Source organism: Pieris brassicae, chromosome 4 (assembly GCF_905147105.1).
Source record: "Pieris brassicae chromosome 4, ilPieBrab1.1, whole genome shotgun sequence".
Classification (NCBI taxonomy): Eukaryota; Metazoa; Arthropoda; class Insecta; order Lepidoptera; family Pieridae; genus Pieris; species Pieris brassicae.
The window spans coordinates 7,097,027-7,111,924 of NC_059668.1; positions in this window are offsets into that span (position 1 = coordinate 7,097,027).

Below are 14,898 nucleotides of genomic sequence, written 5' to 3' on the forward strand. Positions count from 1 at the left end.
GTTGCTGGTTGCAACAAATTGCATTATGGTACTTTTAAAAGAGAATGAAGACTAGATAATACTGATGTTACTAACGCCAGAAATGTACACGCTACTTAATGGATTCTTTTGCGATTACAGATAAAATACGTATATATTATATGTTAATTGAGTTGTTGATGATTTTAAAAAAAATTAGTTGAATTAAGCGCGGGATGCATGACACATACACGTGTGCCGCGGGCATCAGTATAACATATATTTTAAAATTAGTTTACGATAGACCAATACACACCGGTACAAAGTTCTTTACCCATTGATCCAAATATTTTTTATACAGATATATTTAAACAATAACGTAATAAAAGACTAGGAAAACAAAGGTTAAAATACTAATAATAAGACAGATACCTACTACAACTACACTAGAGGTTGATTATTGAAGTTATTTTTGAAAAGATTTTTATCTTGTTACGCTAAAGAAGTATAATTTCTAACGCGTTTACATAAGTACACACATGTTTTTTTTAATCGGATCAATGCATAGATTCCATCAACATCTATCTTCATTTTATGACTTTCCAGTCCACACAAAATACAGTAACGGTTTAATAATACATTCTTTGTCACCGCGTTAAGTTTTGTGGTTGATATAAAGACGAATGACAAACAAACGTTGAGGCCTTTGCGAAAATTCTTGTCAGTTTTCCTTTTTGCCCTTGATTTTAGAACTAGTACCTAGAAAATAAAAACTAAGAAACATTTTGTTTTTGTGCATTATTTTACCGATATGAATAAATTATTTCGTATGTCTTTTCAAATTCGTAACGAAACCATTTTTTGCACTCACACAGAAAAATATCTTATTAAAGACATCAAAAGAACATGTTTCCTTCTGTCAAATCTAAAAATGAAAGTATATTTCCGTAACGATTTACGCTTGGCAGTTTTGCGTAGCGGGTCTGGCGTTAAACGACGCGGTCTGAGCCTCAGCCAATCCCTACATTTATTTTAAATCGCAAATACGCCTTTGGGATATCGTCTTCATGCTATGTTTGCACTCATCATGTTTTAGTCCTTTATCATAATTTTTCTTAATTCTTCTGGAGGATAAGAAGAACGACATTAATGTAATAAATATTGGTTATTAAGCTTACATACCGCACAAAAAGTCTCGCACAAATTACCCTTTATAACGTTAAAAATATTGTTCATCCATTAGTTTCAGTGTAATAGAAATCATATCAACAATCATATCTGCTCGCAGCCGTGCCGACCTCGCAGACTTGATTACATTTAAGAAACAATTAACAACACTACCGATGAACCTTTTTTGTTTTATTTATATTCTGTTTTGTGTTATTGTGATATAAATAAAGTGTTAATAATATTATTATTTTAAGAAATATTACCATACTTCTTCTGTTTTTCATTATTAAGGAATGCAATTATGATATCAACGTATATAATATTAATAAAATTTAGATCGAGTATAACAATAAAATAATAATTAGAATATTTTTTTTTGTTTTAGGCGATTTCCACGTTTATTTTTTATGCAGTAGCAAAATCTCAAATTTAAACCATTCTGTAAAGCAATGCCTAAATTCCAGGAACTTGAAATAATCCGGCATCGTACAAACGAAGCACCAAACTAAATCCCAGTTAAAATTCAACGAGTTAAGCCAACTTGAGTAATGGGAGACAAGCTCGCTGTGACGTCTATAATGTTTCGTAAATAAATCTAATAAATAATAGCAATTTGTAATACTATAAGCTATCTTTAATCGGCTTTGTACATTAGAAACGTTTAGATATATTAACATTTTACATAAAGCATTTAATCAAGGAGGTCCGTGAATAGGTCGATAAGACTTCTCGAATGGTTATGTAAAAAATACTATTTTCTTTCCCTAAATTTGAACCGATAAGGATTTATAAAAGGTATTAAAAGAAATAGGATGATCAATAGATAATTAAACCGTACCTGGAAGTTTTCATAGCTTTGAAACTATTATTCAATAAACATTTATTATTCAAAAACTTCCAAATAATAATACTTAGGCCCAGGACATCCAAGGCATAAAGGTTCTCAATCCTTAAAGGCTGATTTATGAATGGTTATTTGGGAAATAAAATTATATTAAATAAAGAAAGAATCTAGATGAAATTTCACGAGTCTTTTACAATAATTAATTATAAATATATCATTATGCGGATTTCGTTTGATCTCTTTAAAATCCCAAAGATACGACAGTTCAGCAGTTTAATAAAAAATTGTTCTTAAAAGAAATTATATGAATTATAGCCTATTGCTGAGCCCGCCCAAAGCAGATAAGTAATTGAAATTTCCAGCGCACGATCCAGAAAATCCACTTAAGTATTTGTTCAAATATAATAATCGTTCGAAGGCTGACCGAGTTTTAATTCCCGGGTGTATTTTTGAGTCGTGTGTAAAATAAAAACGAGTAGTCTGAACACGTTCTGAGTAATTTACGAGCCGGTTGTGCGAGCGTGGAAATATGGACCCCGTAGCGAAGATTCGTGATATAAATATACAGTTTGAGAGGAACCTGTGAGACATTAACATATTAAATCCCAGATATATATGTGAACGCTAAACGAAATAATTTTTATTTGAGAGACGTGGCAAAAATCAACTTTTAATGAATTACAGATAGATAAAATTGTATATTTTAGTAGCGTTATTGGTAATAAGTTCTTTTGTTATTTAATAACCATTTTAAGGTAAAGTTAAACGTTGTTTGGTTTTTTTAGTTTGATTTTTTCGCCAATCAAATTCTAAACAAGCTTAGACGAGAATATGGGAGTTGATAACGTAAGAATATGAAGTATTTAAATTTCTGGTTAAATTTTAATATTTTCCCTCATAGCAACTAGAATTCAGATCAAAATTGCAGCAAATTATACATTTGCTACACTTCTATTACGTCGTATGCTACGAAGCCGTAGCACTCCTATGTTCGTAATTTGAAACTGCTACGCGACTAGCTACAAGTGTTCTACACTTGAGATACACCAAATATACGCCGCAGAAAAGAATTAAAAAGTTACTTTTAATTTCGCACTCATTAAGCATTCTGTTATTTCAAAGCACTAAGATAAACTGGACCTGGCCTTGCACTGTAAAATTATTGCTCTAATATTACTGCTGTCCGTGACGTAACGGTATTAACCTGGATTCACACAGTTTTTATTTGAACTTTATTTTCAGATGTTTTTCATACTGCATATTTAATATGATTTCTAAATTGATTTGTTTTAAATCATTTAGGTGTCTTTAACTGTGCTACCTGCACATTCAAGTTTGTTAAAATTTTCTATTTAATAATATAAATTATTTTTATTATTATTACTACGTAGGTTAAGAATATTATAGATAATGTATATTTGTGTGTTGAAATTAATAAATAATTATTATTTAAAAAATAAAAAATGATTTAATACGTAACATTTTAATTATAATAATTGTTATACCTTCGGGAGATGTTTTAAGCGTATCAAGAAAAATAAAGTTTTCTATAGCTTCGTGAATGTAGACACGGGTTAACACTGGCGATTCGCTGCGAACGTCATGTTGAATTATAGCAAATTTTCGAGCTCAGGGAATCACATCTCGCGATATAAATGCGGTATTCAAATATACGAGATGTGTATTGCGACTACGGTGTTTGAGTTGCGGAAATGTGAGGTATAGACGCGGAAACTGCATAATATCTACAAGAAATTGTTGAGTTCTTCATACTTTTTTTTATAAAATCCAATATTAAAAGAACGAGAAAGGATTAAAAACATTAGATTTATCGATCGTAATTTATAAAGAATTAGAGGTTCTATAACGGAAGTTTATTTTTTTTAAACACCTATTTGCGAGCTCACTCTATAGGAATTAAAAAAGTACGAATAAGTGATATCAATCTTAATAATAAGCTCAAGAGGGACAATTACAATCCACTGGAGCCTAAATAAATATCCTATATCCTTGGTGTAAACCTGCAAAGTGTTCAGGAAATTTATGAGCTTCTGAAAGGAGCTAGGTTGTGCTAATTGGTCAGAACTGAACGCACAATGGGCTAAATGTAGGGAAACTGAGTCCACACTACTGGTCGGGCTTGAATAATTTGTGGACCAATTTTTTTTCAAAACTACAAAGTATTCTACAAGTCCTACTTGTTTCATTATTCATTACCTATTCATGGCGACTTGTATAGCCCGAGAGAAGATGCTTGATGGTCTCTCGCATATATAAATCAAAGCAGCAAAGTATCGAAAATTACCGCGTTAAAAAGTTATCTATTGCTAAAAATCACTATTAGCTTATTAACAAATAATGGTAAGTTAAAGTTGAAAAATACTTGTTTTAGTTTACGCTACGAGCTCACTAGGGTATTATGAGACGCAACAATAAACTGGTGAATTGTCTCGTGAATAAACGTTAATGTCTACCACTGTTAATTTTGTTGAATGAGATGATTTCGTCTAGATAGCTGCAAAGCACCCCATTGTCTGTGCTGCTCAGATTTAATCGGCTTGTTCAAGAACGTAAAGCTTTGTCCTAGCTCGTCATTGTCTCCTGGTGCTGTAATGTAACAAAATACTTATAAATAATTGCTTGCAGACCATTTAAGTATAAATCACTTCATAATAAACAGAAGTCACAAAAGTCGCAAAGAATATAAACGAATAAAACTTCGAGAAATGTATTTTTATTTTTAAAAATTGTCTCTAGACAAAGACATCATTTAACATTACGATCTAACCTAACTTAAAAATGTTACTAATTAGACTAACCTACTTTACTACAAAGGATATTAACAACAGAAAGTGTACTATAACACTACTTACAGTCTCTGTAAAGACATTATGTACTTGTGTACTATTTTTTTCCACTTACCACTGTTTAGCACTTAAGACTAACGTGCAATCACACTAATTTATTAATAATCTAATCAAATTTTACGAAGAAAAACACTGTGGTCTCTTTAACCGTATTTCAAAGTACTTTATACAAAACGTTATGATTTCTGCAGTGCCTACCGATAAAAATCAATATTTTTTTCACGAAACTAAGAACGGGATTCCGTGTACCGTTTATACGTTCAGTTCAGTTCAGCAGCCAAAGTGGATACGAGAGTCCAACGACTCCGGTTCTACAGTCTAACTTCTTCTTCTCGTCAAAAAACCATTGTGTGCGAAATTGTTATTTTGTTTTGCTAATAAATAGTGTGATGCAGTGGGAACCGGGCGAGCTGGTAATGTGCTAACGTCTCGTTCATTCGCCTGAAGATATTGACCACACCACACGTCACTGCTTCCTTAGTTACACACTTTTACGAATATATTCCTTTATTTCTTCGTTTCGTCTTCAACATTCCTCGATCCAGTCGTCCTTCGATCCAGATCTGAACTAGCGAACTATGGATCTATCCACAAAAGAACAATTTCATTGTGTACAACGATGTTAATTGTGTCATCCGGAGACGTTGTTGACCTATCACATTTGCTGAACCTTACACTGACGGGATATTAAGTAGTATGAAGGCTGCAAGCTATATTAGGAGTTAACTTAAAGATTAAGACATAAAACATCACAAATTTTGTCTGAACCACTTTACAACCCCTCGTAAAGGCGTATTTTTATGTGCACTAGTTCATGGCCGCGGCGTCGCACGTTATAGCGTCGTTACGTGTTTATGTTTCGACACATTATTTTGAAAGCGACAATAAGGTTTTATCCTTTTTTAATACCATATTTTTTATGTAAACGATTCAATAATAAGACTAAAATACGTCTTGTTACGTTTTATGGGATTTGGTAAGCATAAATTGGGTTATAAATTAGGACTTGCGATAATAACTTGAGATATATATAACTAATTTATTGGCTAGTTTTCTACTGGTTTAAATAAGTTTTCGTTCGCACGATTTTGTTTTGATAAATACTTGTAATGAGGTTTTTAATTTAGATATATGCAATTACAAATTACGCTTATTAATTAAATGTATATTTCAATAGTAAAATAAAGAACAACAGGCAAGAAACGGAATACTTAATATATAACTATACAGCAACTACAACATTTGCAAAAGTTACACAACACAAAAAAGAAAGCAAGAATACATAGAAACAACAACAATGAATAATAATTAGAAGTAATTTAACAAATTGTGATAATTAAAAAAAAATATCTCATAATATAATACAGAACGTATAAGTTAAGGAATTTGTCATAGTAAATGAGCGAAGGCAGATTGGACAGAAAAGCAATGATAACAAATTTCGCGACACAAAAAACCATTACACCCCATTCTGCAACACGATTACACGCGAAAATGTGCGACACAGAGTAAATATAGCCGCTCGATAACTGTTTCTGTATAAAATATTTGCTGAAGAATCTTCACTATAAGACATTTCTAGTCCAAAACAACAGAGAAAGAAAAGTAATTTTTACGGACGATTTAGAACTAATCGCCTCAGTGAAGATACGTAGCTTAAATTCGTTTCATTAAAATGGAATGCTCTAAAAAAACTATTAAAGAGTTTTTACTGGACAATATAAAAAAATAACTTAAACGAACGAGATGAGTCTTAATCGCGCATTATATAGAATATGATTAAGGCAATTAAAACTTACTTGAAAATATTGTGTTATTTTATAATCTGTGTCCCCTTTGGCACAGATTCGCCAGTCATCTGATTAAGTTGGTAAATCGAGTGGAAGATGATGGATGATCGAATCGTTAATTATGGTTTAACGTACACCAGACGCCGCCCGCAAAAATCACTGACTTTTGTAAACATACGTGATAAATAGTTTGCATGACTCGGCTCATACGTGACATGATACTTATAAAATTGGATAACTTGTTAAAGTTTCGGGACTAACTTCAATATTAGTTTTGACTTTAGATCTAGAATGATTTACGCTTTTTAAAGCCATAGCGTTCATATGACTACAATGCAACAGTTATGACTGTTCGTGATAATTTATAGCAATCAACTACAATAGAAATACAGTGAAACATTCATGTAACGTACTTCAATATAACGACCTCCTCGATTTTTTTTATGTAATAGGAGGCAAACGGGCTGGAGGCTCACCTGATGTTAAGTGATAATGCCCATGGACACTCACATTGCCACTCGCAAGTGCGTTGTCGGCTTTTCAAGAATTGGTACGCTCTTTTCTTGAAGGACCCTAAGTGAAATTGGCTCGGAAATACTTCAGGGGCCGCTGGTTCCAGATAGTGGTGAAGCGCGGTAAAAACTGCCTTAGAAAACACTCAGTTGTGGAACGACGGACGTCGAGGTGATACGGCTGGTATTTTGTATTTTGCCTTGACGTTCGATAATGAAACTTAGCTGCTGTTATAAGACCGAACAACTCTTCTGAACACTCCCCATGGATTTAACAATTTTTTCGTAATACCCTTGATTTGTCCATAAGAGTCAATGTAAAATATCCCTTTACATTACGAACAATTGCGAATAACCTTTTATGAAGAATTTTCAACTATAGAAGGTAGAATTTCATCATTCATATCATCAATTAACAAATTTTGTCAGATCCACCTAACATCAACACAAAAAAACCTCAGTTCAACGAATTTCTTGATATAAATAATATTTACTACTTCCCTTCCGATTTGTTATATCGAGGTTGTACGGTATATAAATCATTGAAATTGCTTTTCTCTTTTTATTAAAATCTGATTGGTGCCGAAGAATGTACTAAACATTTACAATAATGAGGCTCTGAAGACAATTGATAATGGTGGCTTTATTATTCAATGACGGAACGACGGATAGTGTCGCATGTCTGTGATTGGACTGCATGCTATCGATCGGCCACTCAGAATTAAGCCAAACGGTTCTTTTTTCGGGGACTGTAACTTCCAATAACGATAGCGTTACCTACCCTGACGTTTTTGTATGGAATTACAATGTATCATAGGATCGCGCGGAACAAATCTCAAATTATGATCATATTGTTCTTTCTTTCTTTGTATTTGAAAGATTTTCTTTTATTTTAATAATAATACTTGTAACCTGATAGAGACATTTCTGATCCGTAATTTATAATTAAAATATTAAATTACCTTTCATAACAGTGACTTTTTAGGTTAGAAAAAATATTCTATTAATATAAAGCTTAAAATCTATACATAAAACCAAGCTTTCATCAAGAAGTTGATATAACTTTATAAACATTGTTTTACCACGTAATGTAAGCACTAAGTCTTACGTAACTTAACCACTAAGGATCAAATTCCCTAGCAGTTCTGCTTGTTAAAGTTCTTAGTTTAGAAACATTAAAATGTGCTTCAGAATTTATTAGTACGTAAAATGAAATATATGTTGATTCATATTGTCCTTCACCCGAGTACTGCACATTATTAAGACGTTTATATGAAAAGTATTTTTACATCTCACTTCGTCGAACAAACGTTGGCAGAAGCTCTCCTATTAATAGGTTATGTTACCATAATGACATGGCACAGAGTTCTTATATATATTATGGTTCTCTGATCTCTGAGAATAAGGACTTGATTTTAATCTTATTTATTCAAAAGTAAATAAATATAAAGCCAATCATCTTATGAGAATAAGGACTTATTTTTGTTTATAGTCTTCATTACTGTAGGTCGGCCATATTCTGGTCTGTTTGCCACCTGTGTTGGCCCCGTAACATACTGCTCTCCACTTATAAGTGTTTCCAAAAACACAAATTCGTAAATTCAAAGCACGCCAGTTCTCCAGAACGTGTGGGGAGTCCTGCCTGATCCACTAACATGACTTTTTCTTTACCCTATGAACAGAAATATCGACTATTTCGCTTGCTTGCTGCACTCTGGTAATCAGTTCCGTCATTGCCCGTTCCGAGGAGCCAAATAACGTGTCATCTGCGTATGGGAGGTTGCTGATTTTGTTTTCTCCAATCAAAATGCCTCCATCCCAATCTTTTAGCGCTTCCCTCATATATAAATATTGAACAGAAGACGAGAAGAAGAATTACCGTACCCATAATTCAATTCTTGATTGAATAGTTTAGTTCTTTTTATAATTTGTGGTTTTTGTATTATTGTACTTGATTTCGCTTGACATGTCCGTATGTTGTAGGGAAAATGTGAACGGTAAGGTAGAAGACTAAAGGTCGATTTTTCTTTTTCCAAGTAGCAGTCAAATGTGATGTCTATAGGTGCTTAAAATCCGGCACGAGTTATGTGTTTCTCTTAAGGATTGGTCAATCAGCGGACAGGGTGAGACGGCGACGCGACGCTGGCGCGACGTGATCAGTTGTGATTTACTAATAATAATAATTAATATAGGAAATGTCACACAGAGCCGTTGCGCTCAGCGCTCGGTCGCGTCACGTCACCGTCGCGCCCGATCGTAATACAAGTAAAGCATGGCGGGATGAAACTCGAGCGGGGCGTGAGCGCGACGCTACACGTTGTGTTCTATGGATTTTCGTTTTAGTAGTCAAACGGATAGCCGGACGGGAGACGGTCGAACCTAGGTGACGCTAGCTTTGTCACCGACTACAAAAATGAACTGTGTACATTTATTTATATGATTTGCGCCATCCCTTATACAAGAATTCGAGCTTGAAATCGGCGATTTAGGAATCAATAAGAAGGAAGTTCAAAAAGCTTGATTCACATGCTCATGATTCACGCGGGTCGGTCGACGTGACGCTTGCAGAATCATCACGTCCGCAGTGGACATCCACGCCGCGTCACCGTCCCGTCAGCGCTCCGTCGCCGTCCCGCCTCGACCGCTGTTTCACCGAACCTTTAGTCTACAAATCAAACTTGTATAATAGTGATAACGTATTTTTAATTCAAAAATTGTAGATACTTTACCAAAGTTTAATACTTTGGAAGACTACACTCAATAACCAATGTCTTATAAAACATACCACCTCAATCACTAATACCTTTCAGCGTACCAAATAGCCTGCAATTTTCGCTGTAAAGCTATCTCAGAATAAAAACCGCTTTCAGGGTATTCTTGCCGCATGAAATATTCAGAAGCAATTTTATAGTGTCTTAAATGCATCGAAACAAAAACAAAACAGCCGTCTGTCCGTCGAAGTGAAGTGTAAACCAATTAGCGCTTTTTAAAAATTCACCGCCGCTTCTTGGAAGTAGGCGGTGTGGAGAATGACTGGACGGATGAGGTATTTATGTTGCCGTATAAAATACTGGCATATTCCGGCGCCTTTTATTTTGACGGTTCGTTGAAACCTTTTTATTACGAAAAAACTTTAATCAGTTACAACGTTCAAGATTTCTCTCATTGTTATTGTGTGATTCCATTTCTTTTAATGTTTGTGTAGCGCAGAAACTGCATCATTAATAAATCCTAAAGTTAAAACTATAAAGTCAGAAATTAGGCGTTAATTGATAATACAAACTTATGTTATATTTACTCTTAACTAATTAAATTATTTACTATGTGTGTAGTAACTTTTAACTTTGCAGTAACTTTTATATATATATATATTACTTTATATTACTATATATAGTTATATATATATATATAGCTTATATAATAATAAAATAAAAGACAAGTGTATTCTGTTTTTATTATAAAATGGTACATTACTCACTAGAACTTTAGGCCTACATGCCTCCCTCTTACAAAAATAGTAATAATAATATACCACATCAATCGTTTCGTTGTTTCAGAAATACCATACTTTTAAAATACGTTCTGGTTGCTTTAGTATGCCGGAGCACGCCCCACCTACTCTCAATAAGTAGCAAATATCGACCACTTGGCTAAATGAACTACCAGCTATATTTTGGTGAACATTTACTGTCGTTATATGTCTTTGGAAGCGTTATGCATTTGTTTAATGGATACCGTTTGTGTTTTAAAACCTTTTTTAGCTTGTATGCTTTGATCGTTCTTCATATTCTAAATAATGTATTTGGATAATTTTTTTATCACATTGGTGTAAATTAATATTGAACTACTAAAATATTTATATATTGAAAATGTTTTAAGCATCACCTTAATGGCTGGAAGTCTTCTACGTTCCGCTTCATATGACGCATTCTTTTGAGAACTAGCGAACTGTGGAATCGACTCCCTGTTGGAGATTGTCTTCATTGGGAGATACGACCTTCAATTGTTTAAGGACAGTGTATACTCCTCCCTCAAAGGCCGACAAAGCACCCACTGAATTGGGTGTCCATGGTCTACGACGACTGCCCTATACTTAAAAAATATATATATATATTGTCTTTACTTACCTATATAATATTACAATTATTATGAACTCAAACTATAATATGTTTCATACATTGCATGTTATTAATGTTGAATCCTTATGAAGAGTAAGGATAAAGACTCATAGAAGAGGCAAAAGAGGTGCTATATATTGTGTGTATATTATAGCTAGTATTGTGTACGTACAACAAATTCTTCCCGTTCTACAAAGAGCTATTTATGTTTTGGAAAACTACGCATCTGGGAGGCTTGTATTTTTATGTCTCCGAAGTATAAGAAAATCTCTCAACATTTACCTGAACTTTGTGAGTGTAACCACGAAATGCGGTGTCACTCTCCCAAAATGATAATATATGAAATAAGAAAGGAAAGTTTTCACATTCACCGTTTCATAGCTTTGGAAATCGCGAATTGTTTATAAAGTGAAAGAGATAAAAGTGTGAATGTGGTAACGAAGTTATCGTATATAAAATGTGAACTTCGTATTACAGAAAATATAAATTGGTCTACATATATATTCGACATATATGTGCAAAAAAAAAAGACAAGATATGAAGGTACGTCTAGTCTTTATATTTTATTAAAACTATCATTCGCTCTGGCAGTAAAAATAGCGTAAATAATATTATATTTACTTTAAAGTGTTAACATTGGCTTGAGGAAGAAATGACTAGAAAATTGTTGATGAAACACAGTTTTGTTTTCAAAACGATGAAAAACGGTAATTCAAATTACAAATATTTTTAATAAATTTTCGAATAGCCTTTCTTAACATAGTATTGTCTTTTGTTAACATAGCTTTTACACATTTAAAGAAAACACTTTTTTACCGGATTGAAGCTATGTATTATTAGAAACTAATAATTATATAGTAACTTATAATTATATTATTAGTAAAATATTTATAAGTTTATAATAATACATAGCTTCAATCCGGTAAAAAAGTGTTTTCCTTTTTTAACAATCAAATTACTGCATTCAAATACTGCTCTCATGTATAAAAATATAACCTAGAGTACCTATAGGTTAAACTAGTCTTTATGTAAATGCTGTTCCAGGGTTTACAATTAAATAAGATTAATGAAATAGGTGAGCTTTTCAAAAAAATTGTTAAAGACAGCTTTCATGTATGAAATACGATGTTTTCCGTGTAAATCATGTCGAATGGTATTGAAATGTCTACACTATTATCATTTTTGATGAGGGTCAGTTTGTTTTGCTCAATCCCTGTGTTTGGGCGAAATTGGAAGCGTATCAATACAATTACATTTTCCCTTATGACGTATGTTACTAAGTATTCGTGATTTATAATATAATTTAACAATATATTTAACTTTTTCAACCACAATTTAGTAGATTTGTATAAATTATATAATTCTACTATTAGTCTGACTATATGTATTTAATCACAAAATATTTTACCCATTGACAATTATTACATGCGCCGTGCCATAAAAATAGCGTCGTAATAATAGAAGATATTTAAGGTAAAAGATGTGTGGGTGCCATTTGACCTGTCAGTCGATCTGTCGCCGTGACCTAAGTTGACTATGCAAAGCGTCTATGCGCAGGTACCGACCGCTTATGCACCGTATTAATCCTAAGACTAATAAATTAATTAGTGATATTAACTAGTGGCCTTAATACCCAAAAGTAGACGTTTAAAACTTTTGTGCAAAAATTAATGCTAACTAGATATCACTAAAAGTTAACCAGTTTAAGTGCCAGCAACAAAAACTCAGACGTTTTAGGAAACAGCAGGCATTTTCATCACCTTAATTATTTATAACGTAAATTTAAAAGTAAATTCTATTCTGAACGTGTGTAAACAACTAATACTAAAACTACTACACGCAAGCTGATCTAAAAATACAGTAATGATATTATCTGTTATAGTAAAAGTCTTTTAATAAATTATATTACTTATTAATTATCGCAAAAAATTATCCGATCACTATAGCAATTGCTTAGGTAGACAATTATAGAAAATAACTAAATGTGTTATAACAAAAGTAAATGCGTTAGTGTTGTTATAGCTTCTTTATATATAATACTACTGGAGCTCTGTATGTCACTGTCACTTAAACGGCTGGAGCGATTTGAATGAATTATTTGTATGCGTTTGGGTGGCGTTCGGTTTAGATTCACAAATCAGCCCGGCAGATGACGCTGCAGCCGATATCTAGGTTATTTATCTATACTGCTTGAAATATCATGCAGGACAACATATGTCGGTTTCGCTACTAAAATATAAAATAGCGTCGAACCACCATTACGTTTGCTACAAATGCAGTTATATGTCGCCGACAGCTCCAGTTCTTAAACCTACCTTCAGCACCATTGAGCGAGCCGCCTTTCACATCAATTATTACCACTTAATATAGTAAGTTATTTGACGCCAATAATTGGAATCTGTAACAAAACAAAAACTGGCAGCTGAGCCCATGGGAGCCCAAGGTCCGGCGGAACGACAAGCTGTGTCCCACGTTGTGTGTCCACCGATACCCTCGGAACGGTGATACTGAGGACTGAAGACCAGGATACAGAGGTTATTATTAAGTAACCTTTGTCATGTTTTTAACACAAAATCCGTACATTTTAGTCAGTATAAAATATATATATATAAATATTCTTCATGAGAGACAATGTCTATGTTAAATAAAAGTACTATAAGTGCTAAGTTTAGTATCAAACTTTTATAGTTTTAGTTTTACTACCTTCTATCTATAAGTTAGCAATGTAAAATCATTATTCTATTTTATTACAGTTTTTCATACTATAATAAAGATTAGTAATGTTTACAAACACAAAAACTGTCCGGAAACAGTTGTATCAAATGAAAAGATAATATCTCGAAAGGTCACTTTAATTCTAACAGCGTTCGCAAAATGAATTAAATTAGCTACTACATAAAACATGGTTGCGGCCCAAATTACTAGCTTTGCACCTACAGAATGTTAATTGGTTAACGCTTTTAGATCTTAAGAGATAATGAATAAAAACTCATTCTTATATTCAATATTAGCGTATTTTAATTTTAATATATTGGCGTAATAGCTTGATAAGTTTTTTTAAAGGCACACTGATTGATACGTTGGTAATGGAACCACGATATACAATTTTTAATGTCACAAACATGACATATACGAAAAGATAAAACAAATATTATTACTATAACAAAAATAGTCGTTTATTTTTTAAGTAGATTTCAAAAACTTATTAAATAGTTATTATAGAACCTGTAAATGTTGTTTTTTTCAATTCTATTAAGTTTGGTTTAAATTGAAATTCACCATTTATAATTTCAAGAACCTCCCAAAATGCGTTTCTTAGCAAGATGGCGTCTTTGGCCCCATGACGTACCATGATTGTACACACGTAAAATACATGTTAAGTGGACTACTATATTATTATTCAAAAAATCTTTTTAAAATAAATATAGGTTTCTGGAACATTTTGTCGTGAATAATCTTTAAATATGTTTCCATACGGGGGCAACAAAACAACACAATTTACTGTCATTGAGGTCAAGCAATGTTATGATTACATCGAATACATGCGCACACGCATTAAATTAAAAAGGCCGGCAAAGCATTCGCAAGCAATCTGGTATTGAGAGTGTCCATGGGCGGTGGTATCACTTAACATTAGAC